General features: G+C 34.8%; 1 protein-coding gene across 1 annotated transcript in view; it reads right to left on the reverse strand.

Moving 5' to 3' along the window:
- Positions 1–1,902: 1,902 nt before the first annotated feature.
- The window catches only part of LOC136833202 (integumentary mucin A.1-like), a 49,425-nt gene continuing 31,578 nt past the window's right edge, over positions 1,903–19,749 (reverse strand). The window contains exon 6 of the mRNA XM_067095067.1: positions 1,903–19,701. The gene's annotated coding sequence lies outside the window, so the exon portion shown is untranslated. The remainder of the gene's footprint in view (positions 19,702–19,749) is intronic.

Raw genomic sequence — 19,749 nt, forward strand, 5'->3', positions numbered from 1 at the left:
GAGAGAAACTGATCTTTACCTGATGAGCAGACCAGCTGCAGCGCGAGCACACCAACAGGCAAGGCACTCATGAGGGACATAGGCAGCCAAGTCCGAAACTGCATGAAAAGCTTGAGGAAAACAAGATGTCAGAATAAGAATCCTTATCAGGGGAAAAACTTGTAAAAAATGAAAATGAAAGGTACACTAACACAATTTTCAGATGGAATAAAGTAAAAATGATAAACAAGTCGCTGGGAATCATACAAGTGCAACATTGCCACTTAGTGTATTATAAATTTCACCAAATGATCTAGGCATGGAAATTTCAGCCTATTTCTGATACAGTATAACTAGTATTGCAAAAGCAAATGTGGAGATCTCAGCCTATAAATGATATAGTATAACTGTTATAAAAATAAACCATGAAAAAGACACTTAATAAAATTTTGGCTGCATATCTTAGTGATATAGGTGAGAAGATATGTTAGTAAAGTGGGAATATTTGGGGAGGGAAACCTGAACGTTTTGCTACTAAGTGCAAAAAAATGTCTAGGGCAATGCTTGCAAAACTAGGGAGAACAAAGTGTGACTGCTTCTTGCATAAAAGTTTGTGGCAAGAGGAATATAACTCAAAGAACATTTCTGGAGACACTTGAAAATAAAAATGTATTAACTCTATAGTTCTGTGATGCAAACTTAAACAGCAGGATAAAAACTGTACAACACTGGCAGTCTGGTTTGATTACGAAGGAGAGTTGAGTGAAAACTAACTTCTCTAGGGCAGTGTGAGCTAAATGATTTGAATGCAAAATAACAGAAATACTGTACCACAGTTGATAAGTTCCATATGCATGGAAAGAATGGAAAATAGTATAACCGAGAAAGAGGAAATTATTCGGAAAAAATTTTGCTGGGTGAGATTAATTTTTTCCAGTGAAAGAGGTAAGGCTAACAAATTGGTTTTGAGTACTGTCAAGTTGGAGGTGTTCCTGAGAACAACAAAATTACATAGATTAGTACCGTATAAACAGTAGTACTATGTAGAATGCACTAGCGGATCCAGAAAATTCCATGGGGGCGGCACCACTTTTCATATTATACATAACACATATATAATGCATACATACATATACAGTTACATGTGTGTAATACATAGGATAGGTGGCTTTTGTAAAAGCTAATGGAAAATGCTAAGTACATGAAGTATTTCTTCAGCATATAATTCAGTATTCAAGTATAAATTACAAATGGACAGCAATCACCTGTTTTAGCAGGAAATACCAAATCCATTGTTATTATCATTAAGATTATTGTTATTATTAATAATTTGTTATTATTATTTCTTCTCTAAATTTTATTATTTCTATAATGGATTTTTTATTTTTTTCCCCATTTTTATATTTATCACTTATGTTATTATCTAAATCTTCAATATTATTATTTTGTCATTTTTCATGGGGGCGGGGGCCAGGTGCCCAGGTGCCACCCCCTGGATCTGCAAGTGGTAGAATGGGTGGACATAATGTTGACACACAAGTCAAGAATCTGGTGGCTAATTTACTTAAGCAACAATAAAAACCATATAAATAAATAACATGATTAATTGCCATCAAGTCCACTATAAGCACACAATGTATATTAAATACTGGACTGATTTTGATTTTTTCAACAATGCATATGAAATATTGTATGGGATTGATTTTGATTTTTTTACCAAACCAAAAAACTTAAAAAAGGAAAGCACATTTTAGAATTTGAGTAGACAAGACATATGGCAATGAGAAAGATGCCCAGTCAACTAATAATAATGATTATCACCTGTTTTAACTTCTATATCACTTGCTGAAGAATGATGAAATTTCTGGACATTGTTAACATGAACTTTCTAGATGTTGTTGAATAATAGTGATAGGGAAAAGCTTCTGCCTTCTTATATTTTATTAAATCTGACATCCAGTCTAGTCAAGAATTAAATCTCTATGTGATGCATATACAGACTTGAAATCAAACTCTACTGTGGAGACATTCACATACACACAAGTGTACACACGTTTCTGGTACAGCATTTACATCAATATACACAAAAATATGAGAATAAACGTACCGTATTCACAAACATTACAGCAAAACAAACTCTGTATAATGGAAAAAAATTCTACTTTCAGCAATACAGGTATGACATGAAAAAATTTGGAAGACTATCATATGTACCCTTTAAAACACACATTATGTTATAACAATTAAATCTTCTACTGTATATGATTTAGCACTTTTGATCACCAATAAATATGTTCACAGTTGTACAAAATAAGTTGATAAAAGTATGAAGTGAAATGCTTCAAAAATGCTTTTTTTTTCATTGAAGTGACTAGAATACTCTTCCTCTTCACAACCAAAGAATGCATGATATATTCACAAAATTATTACACTTCAAAGTGAAAGAATCTTATACAAAGGACTTTACATTAAAAAATCTAAGCCTCATGAAAAAGATGGAACAAAAGTGTTCTTAAGAAAATGGATAAAAAACTGATTATGCACTTCAACCACTGACTGACAAGAAATAATTGACAATAGAGGATTTCACAGTGCTAAATGGCTTACAGTCATTTTCACAAAATGACACTACATACACTAACATGGTTTTAAGGTGTGTACTATTACTGGAAAAGTACCAGATTTTAAAGCACCTCTGATATAACACAAAATTATAGCACTTCTTTACACAGGAACAACATATTTCTTGTGGTTTACATAAAAACAGTAATACATATAACGTTAAGAAATGCTTGTGTACAAATATTTGTGATTGATTTATTATATTTCTGGTACAGTACAAGCTAATGGACAAAAAATATTTATTAAGTTGTAGATGGTCATCAACATGTCCCAAAACTGGTAACTTTTATCGTCTTACTCACAGTCCACATAAACTTTTACAAAAAAAAAAAGGGACATCAACCATGGAACATGAGAAAAGAAGGGTATGCCTCAATGTATATCAAGGTTATGGAACCAAGAAAAATATGAAATACAGTCTAACCACACAAATGGTAACACAGAATACACAAACGAAAATGGCTTCATAAAAAGATTGAGCAGAAAATAAGGACTAAAAGAAAACACATACCCATATTAATTGTAGTTGTTTTCATCATTAACCTACATTTTTAATGAGACATAGAGCTCTTGCTACTTGTGCCACATGGGATAGTGGATACTAGCGGTATGTAGAAATGGGTATACCATCTAGAAACCTACTTGATAATGCCAAAAGAAACCTTATCTTTAGTGCAACTAATATACTGTATACATTTAATGGTATTAGGCTTATCTTCTCTAGATAATCCCTAGGAATTTTACTGTATCTCTCCATAAAGACTCTGCTTAGTTTCAGAAGAAACATAATACTTGTGCAATTACTGGAAGTAATTTAGCAGTGTCTAATAACTTATCTACCCAAGGATATCTTGGTAAAAACTGTTAATTCTCCTTTGTCATACAGACGATTTATTTACTTTTGTTTATCACAACACGTACACTGATGCACTTTAGACAAAGCACAAGCATATCCACTGGTCACATGCCAGTCTTAGGTTAGGGAGGGAGAAGGATTTTCTTAAACATATTTTCTTAAACATTTTAAAAGTGAGGAGAAAATTTGTTGAAAACCTAAAAACAGTAAACAACTACATATAGAATCTGCTATTGGTAACAATTTTAAATAAGTGGTAAATAAGTAGAAATTATTTAATGACTGAGACACTGGCATGAATCTCACAAATCTAACCAATATACTAAATCTAACTGATATACAATTAACAATTTTCTGTTTGTGTTCCTATAAGGAGAGTAGTAAACACTGAAGAAATTTCTTTTATCAATAAAAGACACTGCTTCTTATAGTTATATTTTACTCTTATTAGAATTATCAGGATTCAGCAGTTTTTAGTTTCATTTCAGAAACAAAAAATTCCAAATAAAAGGAAAATACCACACACACTAAGTGTAAATTTCTTTAAAAAAAAAATTCTATATGTAGAAAACAAACCATTGACTTACTAGTGAAACTTTTGTTACTTCAAAGGCAAAGATGTCTCAAGAATTTATGCAAAAATAAAGTCTCTGTTATCCCAGAAGGTAAGGAAAATAACTCATTTGGTATACCTCTACCTTTCTATATCCTCCAATCCTTCGCCTTTTGTTTTCAAATGGATATCTGGAATAAAGATGAAAGAAGGACAAAGTCTTCTGACTAAACTTCTCATATGGAACCAATTACTGTACTAGAATAACATGCAATATGCTATTACATTTGGTAGAGGCAAAACCCCAGATAAATGTTGTACTAAAAACAAATGAACTTCTACTTTCACGAGTAGTTTACTTTGTGAGACTGCATTATTATTATTACTATGAATTAGTTCAATTAGATCACTGAGTCATATTTCAAGACTTTCAGAGGCCTTGCTCATAGGAAGTGCTCTAAATTTTAGGTGAAAATTGGAGCTGAGGAAAATTACATTTAGATATCCAATAACAAGATCAAAGGGAATTCTTTCATGAAAAAGTAAATGGCTGAAAACAATGCAGCTGGAGCCAAAGAGATACTACCAAGAACCTTCATTATCACCTATGCTGTGTAATGTATGGCACCATGTAAGTGATAAACTAGGTATGGGAATGAGGCTATAAAAAGGTATGGTAGGATTTCAGTTGCTGTATTCAGCCAAAGCTCAAACTGTTCCATGACAACATTCTGTAAAATGACATTTTTTGTGGAAGTCAGGAGCTTCAACGAGAAACTGTGGTGATGTGCCTGCAGGTAAGTTTTTATCTTTTCCTAAGGTCAAAAAGAAATTAAACAATAAGATACGGTGAAGAAGAAAGACGATTTTTCCTCTGATAACTTGACACATGGAGCAACTGAAGGGAAATTGCTATTGGGTATTCAGAGGTCATCTAGCATGCCTCCCCAGAACAGAATGTACATACAGCATATGAAAAAGAAGAGCATCAAGGATGAAAATGTACAAAATATCATTAAAAAAGTAAAGCATAAAACCGTATAAATAAATAAATAAATAAATGAACAAATAAAAAAAGCAAATAAATAAATAAATGAAAGCATTCATTAGTGTGCATTCAAATACAGGCCCACAATTCCCAAGACTGTGAAGTACGTAACACAGGCTTTGGCAAACAATAATAACAATATTATTATTATCATTATTATTACTATTATTATTATATTTCACAGAACCAATAACCTCTCTGGGAGGCATCAGCCTTCTGTCTCTTCACTTTCAAAACAATCAATCATGTGAAGACAAAATTTCAGATTTTTGGGGTGACCAGGAAACGAGAATTTATGGCAGAAATAAAGCCATTTATCTCCACCATCCCAGTACCTGATAGTGCTACAAAGGAATGAGAAACATTTGTCCTCCCTTATGAGAGGAAAAAGCTCCCATTAGACATGGGACCCCTACAAGAAAAATCTCAGGATAGCCATGGCTGAATTTTATGCTAGGCTCCACCTATTAAAGAGCTCCCAGTGTCTTCCAGAACACTGTTCACTGCAGTAGCAAAACACTTATGTGGACCCTATTGGGAGCACTCTACAACTTTATGGAGTGTCATGTTAATAAGTCTTGAAAGGAAGCATTGGTGGGCTCCAACATTTCACTTTCCAATGTAACCTTCCTATTGCTTTCTTCCCCTCTCTGTTGGGACCCTTTTTGAAGAATCTGTTGTCACACGACTCATTGAATAAGCCCGACAACAGAATTGCACAATATACTGTTTGAAAAATGAGATCTGGCAAACAATACCCTTGAGAGTTTCCTCTTCCTTAGCCTAAGAAAACTTGGTGTGAATCAGAGCCACACAAGCCTCCACACACTAATAAAGGATCCCTGAGACAACAGAAGAAAGGACAACAATAGTAATAGCACCCCTTTCAAAGCAAACAAGACGCTCCTACCAGGGGAGAGAAAAGTCATCTCCTGGGCTGTGTATTACAAGGAAGGGAAGAGGTGGAGCCCCATAGGACTTGCATGGTTCGGGTTTTTTTCTACAGCATAACATGCATTGGAAGTCCTCCCCTTGTGGGACACAGTATATATTCTCAATGGGCTAGGGTAGAGATGGTCTCACCCTCCTCCTCCTCTAAAGTAATTTTTCCTTTTAAAAGGGGACCATAGAGAAAGACAACTTAATTTGCCACCACTCTTCAGCATCCCCAAAAAACATGCCTCTGAACAAAGGGTGATCCTTGACCTGTTGAATTTGAACAAACATATTGTTTGCATAAATTTTTATGTATACTGTACCTATTTTATAGGACTCAGGAATGAGGTATTTTAACTGGTTGCCTACCTAGATGACTGGCTAATCTGGGGAGCCACCAGAGAAGAGTGCTGACAAAACCTGAGAGTGGTAGTAAGTAGACGCCAGTCAAAAGGTTTCTTAATAGGAATAAGTCCCACCTTATATCCAACAGACTTTTTCTGAGACTGGGACTTTGTTGGGCTATACTTTGCAGCCAGCTGTCCCTCCCCAAAGCACTCAACCCAGAATAAGGAAGGGCCTAGAATATTCCTCGCACAGCCCAGCTTTTCCAGATGACAACTGGAATGAAGTCTGGTCCTGTTACAATTTGGGTCTGTGGTAGATCTAATCCTGAGATTGTGACCGTAGGATTTAACAGAGTCTGGCTCTCACATGCCAGAAAAGGCTTTGTGATCATCTTCATCTGAGATTGGAAAGATACTCTGTCCATGGACCTGGAAGGGGTCTCTGGCAAACAGGACAACCCGACTCCACTGTTTGTATGAGTGATAATACATATGGATACCTCCTAAACAGGTAGGGAAGGCCACTGGGAGCATTGTCACTTAGGGGGAAGATGGTCACCTGGGGCTATTGGCTGTCTTTCCATCTCAGAAAACTGAAACATCCAAAAGGGACCCATATTTTGTTCGTCCTAGACAATATGACTGAATGTCATATAAAGAGGTTAGGCTCATGCTGAGCTCCTCTCAAGTCAGTAACTGCTAGCATGCTTTCACAATCTGGAAGTGAACTGGTTTCCCAAATGAAAGAACCATTAACTTCCAGTGTATGTGTCTCTGAACCTGGACATTCAGGTAATAGCAAGAGATGCACTCCTACAAAACTGGAACAAATGGAGGAAGATATACTTTTTCCTTCAGTGTCCAAGATTTCAAAAGTTTTGAACAATCTACTAGCTTTCAACAGAACAGCTTGCCTAGTAACCCTGAATTAGTCAAACGGTCACTGGGTCCTTATTTCTTCAACAACAGGCAAAAGAATAGACTCCATTGCTGTCCATTGTCCTATCCCAGATAGGAGGTGAAATTGTCCAAGCATCCTCCTTCCTGAGCCGTGACCTCCACTTGGAGTTTTAATTCTAGTCTACTGTGAGGATTATTTCCTAACATTGATAGGTACCTAGCGCAAAAGCTATGGACTTCATCTATCCAACATACCAGTCTGTATGGAAAATGTGGTTAGATTATCTCCACACCGAGAGCCCAGTTGAAATCTGTTAAAAAAGTTTTACATTTTATTATCTTTTGATGTCAATCGCCTTGCTATTTCAACAATCATGGCATACAAGGCAGCACTGGCGGAACCCTTGCCTTATGGTTTGGAGTTTACTCTAATATAGGAATTGTTAATTCCATTCTCCAGTATTTTACACTGCAAAGCTCAGCTCCTGCAAGGTTTCCCATTACCTGGTCCCTGAATAAGGTTCTTAGACTTCTGTCATCCCTCAATTCATGGGCCCAATACAATTACAACTCATATGCTGCAAAAGGCAGTCTTCTTGACTGCTTTGGCATCAGGAGCTTGGATATGTGTACTGGGTTCTCTTAGACAAGGACAGGATTTCACCACTCATACACCTAGTTGTCATTTGTTGTTGTCTCCTGGCCAAGAATAAGGTTCTTTTTAAAGGGAAAATCCCCTTTTCCGATAAAGGAATTCAATATTTCATATAAAATATGATGCCCGGTTCAAATACTCAAGGTTTACTTAGATGTCAAAGCAAATGTCCCAGATGTTCCTATTTTTCCTACATCTTAGCACAGACAAACCACTCTCTCTACATGGGTGAGAACTGTTTTAGTGGCCCTCATTAAAATGGCAGACCCTCACTCCTTTCCTAACTTGCATGACATCCAAAAGGTGAGTAAATATTTAACTTTCTTTGGAAATGTTCCCTTCAAAGAAGTCTTCAAGTGTGCTGAGTGGTTACTAGAGACAGTATTCCTGAATTGGTGAAGGCGCAATAATCCTGCAGCTAGACTTGGCATAATTAGGTAAGTCACTGTAGAATCACAATGGATAATACATTTATAGGTTCATGTGTCTCCTGTTCCTTACTGCCAGACCCAAATGGTATCCAGAATAAAGAAAACTGTTGATAACCTGTGAGTTTACCTTGAATAAGAAATGCCTGAAACACTATTGCCATGAGGGTCGTGGTCATGCAGAGATATTGCTGGGGAAGGTGCAATAATCCCGCAGCCAGACCCGACATAATTAGGTAGGTCACCTTCGAACCACAAAGAATAATACACACAGTGTACAGTACTGTATTGGTTTGTGTCTTGTTTCCCGTTCTTTATTACCAACCCCTATGGGTATCCGGAATAAAGAAAATAGTTAATAACCTGTGGCTATACCTCAGACCAAAAATTAATCTGGGTTGTTGGGATTTATTTATTAGGAGCTAAGCCATTTCATCACTTGTCAATTTCTTTTGTAAGCTCCTTTGAGGACGAACAGTGGCTACGCTATCTAAAAAAGGTTTTGATGTAGGAAAAATCTATTGTTAGTAGCTGCTATATGTCCTCAAATCCACCCACTTTCCTTGACAAAAAGGCATGGGATTGGGGTGAACACCTATCTTGCACAAACCTGGTGTTTAATGAAGATGGCTGAAATATACTGTAGTCACATCTGTGCAAGTGAGACATAAAAGCCGAGGCAGTCATTGTAGGAAAGGAGATAGAGCCCTCCTGTCCTGAGTCCTTTATATTCTATCACTGTGCCAACAAGTATTATTCTGGCCAAGAACTATAAGAGAATTATTTGCAATTGTGCTGGTCTATCTTATGGAGACCCGGGGAGACCATGGTTTGTCCTAAGTCAAAATCTATTATTATTATTATTATTATTATTATTGTAAAATAAATTAGAAATCCTCTAAAACTGATCTACTTGATAAACTGAAAATACTGGAATCTGACAATATTTCTTATCAAGAATTTCTTCCATCTATTCATTCATTAGTTCAGTTGTTGACTCCTACTGAAATCACACCAAAGTGATGATGGTTCTTTTCTTTTTGGACTCAAGATAGCATTGGTTTTATTCAAATAAGCCTACATAAGCTCTTACAATGAAGAACTGTGTGTAAAGAAGTATGATTCTTGCAGATGAAGACAGGAACTACAGTATCTACACAGAAGCAACAGGCTACTCCCATGCTATGGCACTACCTGTTTGAAGGAAAGCACTGGAATAATGAGCACCCATTGCCTTTGAAATAACAAAACTGAGTGATGTAAGCACCTACAGAAAGAGAGATGAAACAAGTATACATAAGTAGTGGCAACATAAGGATTCAATTTAGAAATAAAGGACTGGTTAGATATGCAGTCACTATAGACTGAAGCACAACCATGACTGAAGGAGTAAGGAAAGTAAGGGCATAACTCACCTGAGGAGCAGTCCTTACCATCCTAGAAATAAATGCTTTCAAATTACATAAACACCTACGTAGCTTGCTCTCTGAATTACAAAAGTAACTGCAAAACGAAGGCAATGGTTTGTATCTTTGTACGAACACAACTCTGTTTCTCATGCTTCACTGATATAAATATAGGGGCTTAAAACTAGTATTAGGTACAGAGAGGCACTGAAAATTTCATGAGCAACAACTATTATTCTGATTCAGTCTATCTTATGGCAGGACACAATCTACTTCCTACTTATGTAAGAGCTATAAAGTTGTATTATAATTTCACTACTAAAGTTTGTTACCAACTATCCATTCAATCAAATGCACAAAACTTTATGGTACTTAACAGCACTGTCTAAAACAATGCTCCTTCCAAATGTGAGAATTACATGAAATAAACAACTACAGTAATATTACCTTTAATTATATATATCTTGCATTTTGCGTATAGAAAATTCATGCGCATGTGCACTACCGTGCAATAACACAAAAACAATCAATCAATGTTTAATTCTCCTGACATGCCTAACTGCACAAAACATTTGTCTGCAATGTTCAGTTTGTGAGCAGCAAGAATTGTAATAAATAAGGTACAAGTTAAAAAATTTAATAATGTATACATGGTTATACATTTGAAAAGGCTAAAATATCCTGAGGTCAGACAGAGATCCCATTTGTTTTCTTCTTATACATAAAAGAAATAATGCTGATTCTTTACTTCCTTGCTCCATTTGTATGGTGATAAATGCATGCTATTAATAAAATCAGCTCTATTCTAGTGTCAATCTGCTGATTCACTCATAAGAGTTACAACATCAACAAGCATAATACTGTAAATTAATTAAGCAAAATGACATTTGATAAATGTTCATGAGAAATAATTGTGGCTAAGATTACAGATGGTCTTCTGAATCCTGAATATCTGTTGAAAATGAGCAAAGTGGGGCCTTTCACTTTCAGTTGTTCCATTACTGTCCAGTTTCTTTAATTCTGTCTTACTATAATTTTCACTTCTTAATCAAGAACAAATAATTCTGGCCCCATGAAAGTCTACAAATGGCTCAGTGGTCTTGTTAAACTCACTTAGAATTTTAATAATACCCAGTAGCAGAAGCCTCAATTCACGCATGCAAAATGCTCTTGCTTTTAACCTGTCTTTGCATTAGAGATGTGTAACAGAAGGTCTAGACAGAAGGCATCCTAAGTAATAGCAAGGGATGTGTATACAATAAGCATAAATTATTTCAAACTTTGTGTATTAAAATGGACTTAAATTCCCTCTTATTTTTACTTTTGCAAAATCGCTACCTGCATGAGAAAGAAAAGACCTATCTTTCAACATCAAAACACTTTTTCGCTTGAAAACCTACATACTGAGGCTGTTATTCTATCTCCCCTAGTGAAGCTACATTTCCACCAAATGTGTTAACAGAAAACCATAAAGCAGGCAATTATTCATATCCTTGCACAATATTTCATAGAAGGCAAATACCCAGGCATTTTCATCACATGACTCACAAATTGACATAAGCAGACAATATCCCAAAATGCAGACAACTCAACACCATCTATACCTGCTTAGCACATTTATTCTTTCATTCTTTCCTCTTTTTTATAATTATCAAGTCATCCAACCAAATTCAAATTAAGAGCCATACAAGAAAATCATGAAAAGAAAGTTAACTCCACAGTACAGTACCTTTTCTTTATATTTCCATTTGAATAACATAATCCTAAATATCACACTTGTATTATACAGAATTCACTAATCACAGTCTCTATAAATAAAAGTTTTAAGATTAATTACTAACAAAAAATGTATATACTATTACAACACTGAAGCAATCTCACATACTGTAATGTTCTCTACATACTTGCTGGAGTCATGCATGTGTACAAGTGTAAGTCTACTTAGTGCTAATGTTTTTAAAGTAATTGTAATTTCAACACACACACTTGCTGATAAACTAAACACTGTCTATCCAAAGGTTGGTTGCTTATCATAAAAAAATTAATCTTATTACAATGCTTCCTCCATAACTGTAGAAACAGTAGTGTTAAAGGGTGAACATGTCAAGGCAGAATTTTAGTACATAAAAACTTGGGAACCTGAATTACATCAGTTTAAAGTTTTTACCAGCAATGAAGCAATATAATTTATAATATTAAAACTCAAGTATGCCAAATAACATAAATATCAGACATAAGTTAAGTGGAAATACGAAAATCAAATCTACTTGTAAAATATTGTTTAATCACTAAATCCAGTTCTCACATAAGTTCAAATGATTTATCAACCAACATTAAAGGTCTAAATGACCTTCTCAAGGCCAAAAGAAATGATCTGCAGCCTAACCAAGATTTAAAACTTTCAATGCAGTATTTAAATATTCTGTACAGTACTTGCATTAATAAAAGCAAAACATTACATTATGCAGTACAGTATTTTGTGCTCAAAAAAATACTATGTTTTATACAGTAAGATAACAATTGAATTCAACCATGAAATATTCACAGAACTATTAAAGATAATCCAATGTGTATCACAGCACCAATGACCAAAATGATATGTTTATAGCCTATTCTTAACAGACTCAGACAGTCGCATTATAAAGATGACAGATTTGATATCTTTTTCTTAAATATAATACAGTATGGAAAAACGAGCTAGTACTTAATACATTATTGGGCGGACTACATACTTAAATCCTCTGCATTATTCTCCAGGTTTTATAAAAAAAAAAAAAGATAAGAAATAAAAGGTAGTAAGAAAATACAAGATAGTTTATGACAGACTCTTTTCATTAAAATGAACTCAAACACTCCAGTTTATGTTGTACATCAACTACAATATATCAGCATTACCTGCAACACAGATGCACAACATAAATGTTTGGAAAATAAGACACATACCATATAATAGCATGCTTGATGCAAGGATAAAAACTGGAATAGCGCAATTCACCAAAGAATCTTTAGACTTCTAAATGTCATATCTTCACAGAAGATACAAGTAAAAATATTGCACCACATGCAAATCAATACATTATTTGAAAAAATACAGTGGTAATATAAATCATTGCCACCTCTGCATACTGAACAAAAAATACCCCTAATTAAATGATAAAAACCACTTAAAATTGCTGAAAACTTTTCACCATTACAAAAAATTGATTAATGCACATTCAATGATGCAATTTTCAAGCAAGGAAAACTACTTAAAAAACTGTACAGTATTCACATACTGTAAGGTCATCCAAAGTTAAGCTGTTCAACAGAAATCTCAACCTTACACATCCTATCATCTATCATCCCTACACTGCTTTTTGAAAGCAAATGTGAAGAGTAAAGCGAAAGCAATTATTTTTCCAGGAAAACTAGAGCAAATTCATATAAAATATGACTTAACCAATCTATGCACAACAGAGAGTGTGCTTTCTTTTTTCCTGATCAGCACTTAGAGTACTGTTAAAAAATATTATGAGTAAACCGGAGCAAAATCTGGAAAAAAATAAACCAGGCTAAAAAACAAATTCAAATAATTTTTCTTTTACACATTAGACTGACTTTCCATTATTCACTAAAAAGAAAAAGATCCTACAAATAAGGGTTTCAGCATCATTTTAAAATTATTAATCCCAAAAATAAGGTTTTCTGGATCATTTTTAAATCAGTAACATGAAATTATTCAGTGTATATGTAACAAGCCTTGAAAATGATCACAGTAATGGTCAACAAAGATTTTCTTTCTTTATAATGAGAAATGGAAGCAAGATGAAAATATAGTAACACCCCTTAAAGCTCTTCCGGAAACATCACGGCCGCAAGATTTTGAGAACAGAGGGGTAACCCAAGTATGCATTAAACTGGATGAAAACAGAAAAGAACCCAAGTGCAGCAGCTGTCTTTACCATCTCTTTATAACCACAACAAGTTGCAACAACTAACCAGCAAGACACTCTGGGAAAGTAGGGGCAAACAATAGTCTACAGAAGTGTTGCCTGCTCTAGTATCTGATATACCTCCAAACAAAATACACAAATTTTTTGATAAATAACCAGCACTTGGAAGTATACATCCTTTGGGTATAAGAAAGATGATATATCTCTGTCTGCCAGAACAAAGGACAAAAAATAATAATTTCCATCTGAAAATGACTCACAAGGTTAATGGGTATCAAATCGTTCATAGCTTCATCAACAACAATGAACTAGAGGCACAATTTTGAATAAGAGCTGAACTACCTTGATATCTGATTCTTTAAGACAGGAAATCTGTTAGATGGCTGGTAAGTGGAGGAAAGTCATTAAACATGATCTGCTATCCAGCTTATGCACCTAAAATTTCAAATTTTTTGCTTTATTTGTTAACAGTTCTACTCCAAGTACACAAGTTTTTCTCTTACCAGATAAACCACAATGGGAAAATGTGTCATGTAAGTCTTCCCATCTTGTACAGTTTTGTCCATAGAGGCAACGTCTCTCATGACAGGGAGGATGGTGGCAAAGCCTAAGTTTCTTGAATTTCAGAATATTTCAGCCTTTCTCCTTTAACTGTACATATCCATTTTACTGGGTATGAGGAGTAGTAGTTAGTACATCACAACCATTTATAATTTTTCCCATCCACTGGAGCTGGGAAAAATTTATCCAACAACCAGAAAACCACATTCAGCACTACGCCAACAGCCTGACCCAAGCAAACGTCACAGTGAATGCTAAACTCAGTAAACTTGACTGAATGTGAATAAAGAATCTTGATTAATGCAAACAATGCATGGACCTGGAACAATGTCACAACACTTATCAAATGTACCACCTGATAAAGTAAATCCAGAACAGTCATTGATCAAGAAGCATGGATGAACATAAGATTTCACTGTAACTCATTCTTCCTATTCATCTTTAAAAAGTTAGTGACTCCCCACATCCCACAGTAATTCCTAAGTGTACTGAAGGAAAGGGTACCACGTTTTGCAAGCTTACCTTTGCATCAGGATCATCAAAGTGTTTCATAAGATAATCATTAATCATTTTTACATACAGTAGTGATGATGACAGATCAAGCCATACATGAAGTCCTCTGCAAGACTGAAGTACAAGAATTAAAAAAAATATTCAAAAGATATATCCCCTTCATAATAAAATGCACATCCATAACCACATTATGTATTGTACTGTGAGAGGGCATTATAAGCTATCATAAGTTTTAATGAACACAAGCTTTCACTGTAACTCATTCTTCCTGCTAATCTTTAAAAAGTTCTTAGCTTTCCCACAGTAATTCCCAAGTGTACTGAAGGAAAGGGTACCAGCTTTTGCAAGTTTACTTTGCATTAAGATCATAAAATTGTTCAATCAGATAACCATTTTTTACGTATAATAGTGCTGATGACAGATCAAGCCATACAAGAAGTTCTATGCAAGACTAAAGTACAACAAGAAGTAACTTCAAATCACCAAGTTTTCAACACAGACTCTGCTCCTAGGAAATCCTGGTATCCTATAAAGAATAAAAGAAAATATTAAAAAAAACCACATCCCCTTTATATTAAAATGCACAACCATAAACACATGGTGTACAGTGAGAGGGCAGTAGAAGCCATCAAAAGTTTTGAACTCGTACTAAAATCCCCCGCCAAAATCAAAATAATGCACCTCCCCAACCTGTGAAGGTGAAATGTAAAATTGTGTTCCCTTTGCAATGTGCCAGCCTACACACCGCAATATTACCTGTGTACTACTGTTACATTAACTTGATAATCGTATAGTAATAGTAATACAGTACAGGTAATGTGGTATGTACTCAGACACTTCACTGAATAAAAATACCTCAAGTAGTGGAATTTCTGACCCCCTTTGCATCACAAACCACAGACCACTGAGTTAACGATCTTAACTTTCATAGAGCTGGCCACAGGGTTTGTTCTTAGTATAGCTTTTCATATTAAAAAATTTAGTCATTGGATAAACTGAAAATGTTGAAGATTATGAAAAAATTCTTTTAGGATTTTTTCCAGTAGTACTTGATATTTGTTGTTGCTTGTCAACTGGCCAATGACATAAAATATGCTTAATTGTATGTGTTGTTCTGCATTCTGGGACCTAGTCATGCAAATCATCGATTAAATACCCAAGAGTCAAATGAGCGTGACAATTTAAGACAATATCACTTTTGTGTGGAATGAAAACCACAATCCACCATTGGGTTTAATGTTTTAATGTAATCATTAAATTCATTAACCTGCCAATCATGTACTGGACTTGATAGGTTTTGGAGAGGATATAAAATCACTGACATGACATTTGATCTCATTGTAGTGGATGCAGCTTCTCTGGCATATTATGAAAGAAGATCTACCACAATCAGGGTAACTCACATTGTAATTGCAGCTATGATACTCAAGTGGTAACTACTTCATTTTGTATGGCCTACTGGCAGAGTAAAGCTTGTTTCAAGCTAGCTTATCTGTACTGTGCTCACATAAGAACTTGTACATACTACTATTGCAACAAATTCCATTTCTTTGATTGTACTTGGTAAGCCTGTTAGTCAACCTCTCATTCCTATCACACCACCTATTTACTCTGAGGAAATCAGCAATCCCTGGATTGCATATATTTGGTGGCCATTTTTATTTATCTACAGCCAAATTTTGCTGTTCTCTTCCTTCTTCTATCTTTTCTGACTTATACAACCTTCCACCTGTTTTCAAGTTAGATAATAGTGCCCAAGCCATCTCCCATCTGTATGAAAACTTGCAACTGTCTATGAAAAACAGATTTATAAAAATTCAAGAACTGCTTCTTTTCTTGACCTCATTAATATAAAAATTATTTACAATTTCACAACAGGACTGTCACAGTTCAGTAATCTCAAACTGGCTGGTTGTGAAAGATACATACATAAATATACTTAAAGCAATTGCAGAAAATGTTTAATACATATATAATTACATATAGAATACGCAGTAATTTTACTTTTTCGTTTAAACACTCTTGTAGATACATGACACAGGAAACTCACTACTATGAGCAGAAGTATGGGCTGGAAGGAGAAATATAAAAGAAGGTATCAAAAGCAACCGTAAAGTATCAGTTTCCAGATACTTTAGAGTGTAGTCATCTTCTGTAAAGGAAACACCATGCACATACACTTAACTGTATGGGTGTGTCACAGTATTAGCATTCAAAAAGAACCATGGGAAATAAAAACAAACAGAAAAATCAAAAGTTCAGCTACAATCAAAAGCAACTAACTATCTTTCCAGGAAGTCACAAGTACCAAGATACTGTATAGTGTGCTAACAGAGGCTTATAAGAAAAAAGAATTAAAACTGATTTGAAGAGTGAATACAGCACTGATTGTGGATAGTTTTATAATCTACATGTACTGTAGAATGACATAATGAACACTCTAGTCTTGAAGTTATTCACAACCTGACCCCATTAAAGACAAGATCAAAATGAAAATACAGCAAACGCATAACTACGAACCCAGAGCCTTATAATGGCAAGCAGAGAAAAATGCACATGAATGTACATGTAACATTTAATATCAATCTTGAGAATTCATGCTCCGAAAAATTTTTGGATGAACTCGTTCATCTGGCTTCAAGGAGCAATGTCTTGCGGATGGAATTTTCTGAAGGGATTTTGAAACATCCCTCATTACTATTTATAACAACAGCACCTCGTCTTCTCACACAGCACACAGTGGAATAAAAAAGAAAATTTCCTTCAAAACTGGTAGAGAATCCTAATACTATAAATTTGATTAGCTGTAAAGTTAGGTAACACTAGAGATTTTCATTACTCCTTTAGGCAACATTCTGATAACTTGAAAAAATTGCTATATAAACAAGCATGTACCAAAATTACCATTAGCATTGCAATATATGGCAGCAACAAAATGTTCCTGCTATACTGATTTAGAGTAGGGTTTTTACTTATTTCATATTAAAAATATCCTCCACAATGTGGGAGAACCATTTTCGTTTCACTAGCCAATCACAGAAAATCACAAAGTGGATTTTCATTAAATTACAGTACCTGACTTGGGCATTCCATCATAGTATCTAATGAAATTTTCATGTGTCATTACCATATTAACTTAAACAGAAAACAGAACTTCAGCAAAGGCTCTCCTAGTACTGACCTGAAGGAAAAGGCATTTGTGAAATCTTAATCCTGTAAATACAGTACATTAAACGCTTGACATAAAAACCCAAAATAAGCTCAGTTTTAGCCCCTAACATTTGATGACAAAATTCTTTTTTTCTCAGTTTGTCTTCAAAGGGAAAGAAGCAAATGCCAATTACTTCTTTGTAAATGTCTACGATTTCAAGAAGGAACACAGCATTTAGATAAGAGTGATAAAATTACTGGTGAAAGAACAACAGTGGTAAATGGCCAGGATATATCTTTGAATGTTGCTTCTGATGTCCTCCAAATACTGATCTGCATGCCATTACCTAGTCAATCTAGTGAGGAAACTTCAAATTCATGCTGGCTTGAGAAAAATTACTTGTGTTGTTGTGTGTAAATTAAACTCACTCACTCCCATGGCATTTGGGTTTCATTATAACCCATTGCTGCTGCACCACAGGGATCATTTTCCACTAATATCAAGTTGTCCAAGTCACTAAAGTAATGCTATAAAGAATACACATGTTACACCAAAGAGAATATTGCCAAAATAAAGTCCTTAAAATACTACAGAAATGCTGTTCATAAGTCTACAACTGTTCTTATGAAAGACCCCTCCTGTGGACACCAGTTTACATTCAAACAACATTACAACAGAGATGTGACTACAATCATGTGTGACACAGGCTTTGTCATACAAAAAATGGACTGTTCCTCTTAAGGTCATCCTTAAACATAAAAAACCCAAAGTTGGCTAATTGTGTAAGAAAAAAAGCAACAGCATGAAGCGGCAGATCACAGATACTTTTAGGCTGTCGTACACTGCTCCATGCAAAGTAGTGTGATTTATACTGTATTCTGTTACATATTGACAGAATGATTGCTTCTCTGTATTCTGATACAGGACTGGCATGCACTACTCCTGATAATTAGCCTGACAGCTGTCAAAAGCAGTGTGCATTAGTGCAACAGCGATCCAAAGAGAAGTAATAATCTGAATAGTCTTCAACAAAATATCTTTGTTACAAACTGTTTTGTCTACAGCAGTATGCACTAGTCTTATAGTGCAAAATGTACAGCTATCCTGATGGAGAACTGAGAGAATAAGTACTCATGTATAACAATATATTTTCTATACACAAGATACAAAACCACAATTATATGGACACAAGTTACCTTCAGCTGCATTACATACCATCTATTGCTTGTAATTAAATCACATCCACTAACCTTTCAATGTTAACAAGTAAATATTAACCATACTATCTTATGATATTTTGCATTCACAAAAAAATGATATCATTCTGGTTAAACTGTACATGTAGAGCAACTGTATCAAGCAAATCCAAGATTTTCACTAAATTTTCTTAACTAAAAAAATTATGGAAAGAAAACAAATTTACCCACATAAACTTTTTGGCACCATTAATGTGACTCTAGTAAAATAATGTGACAAATATCACAATCAGTACTTCATACATATTACATAAATCCCTTTATCTTTCCATGAATAAAATAACTGAATCTCCAGATACATAGAGTACAAAGATTTATAAATGCTACAACATTCCTTTTATGAATGATACAGAAGATGGCATTATCATAAAACTGCAACACAGAGGAATGTAAACAATATACGGTACTTGGACTTCAGACATAATTGGACAAACCTTAATATAAGGATTCCAGTAATTAAGCATCACAACCTTTTAACAACACTGGCTGCTATAAACTCATGATGCTGCAGAACCATTTCTTCAGCTGACTGACTTACACTCAGGGCAAAAACCATTCCTGGAATGAAACACATACAACCAAATATCAAATTTTTAAAAAGTAAAA

This window comes from Macrobrachium rosenbergii, chromosome 51 (genome assembly GCF_040412425.1).
Source record: "Macrobrachium rosenbergii isolate ZJJX-2024 chromosome 51, ASM4041242v1, whole genome shotgun sequence".
NCBI lineage: Eukaryota > Metazoa > Arthropoda > Malacostraca > Decapoda > Palaemonidae > Macrobrachium > Macrobrachium rosenbergii.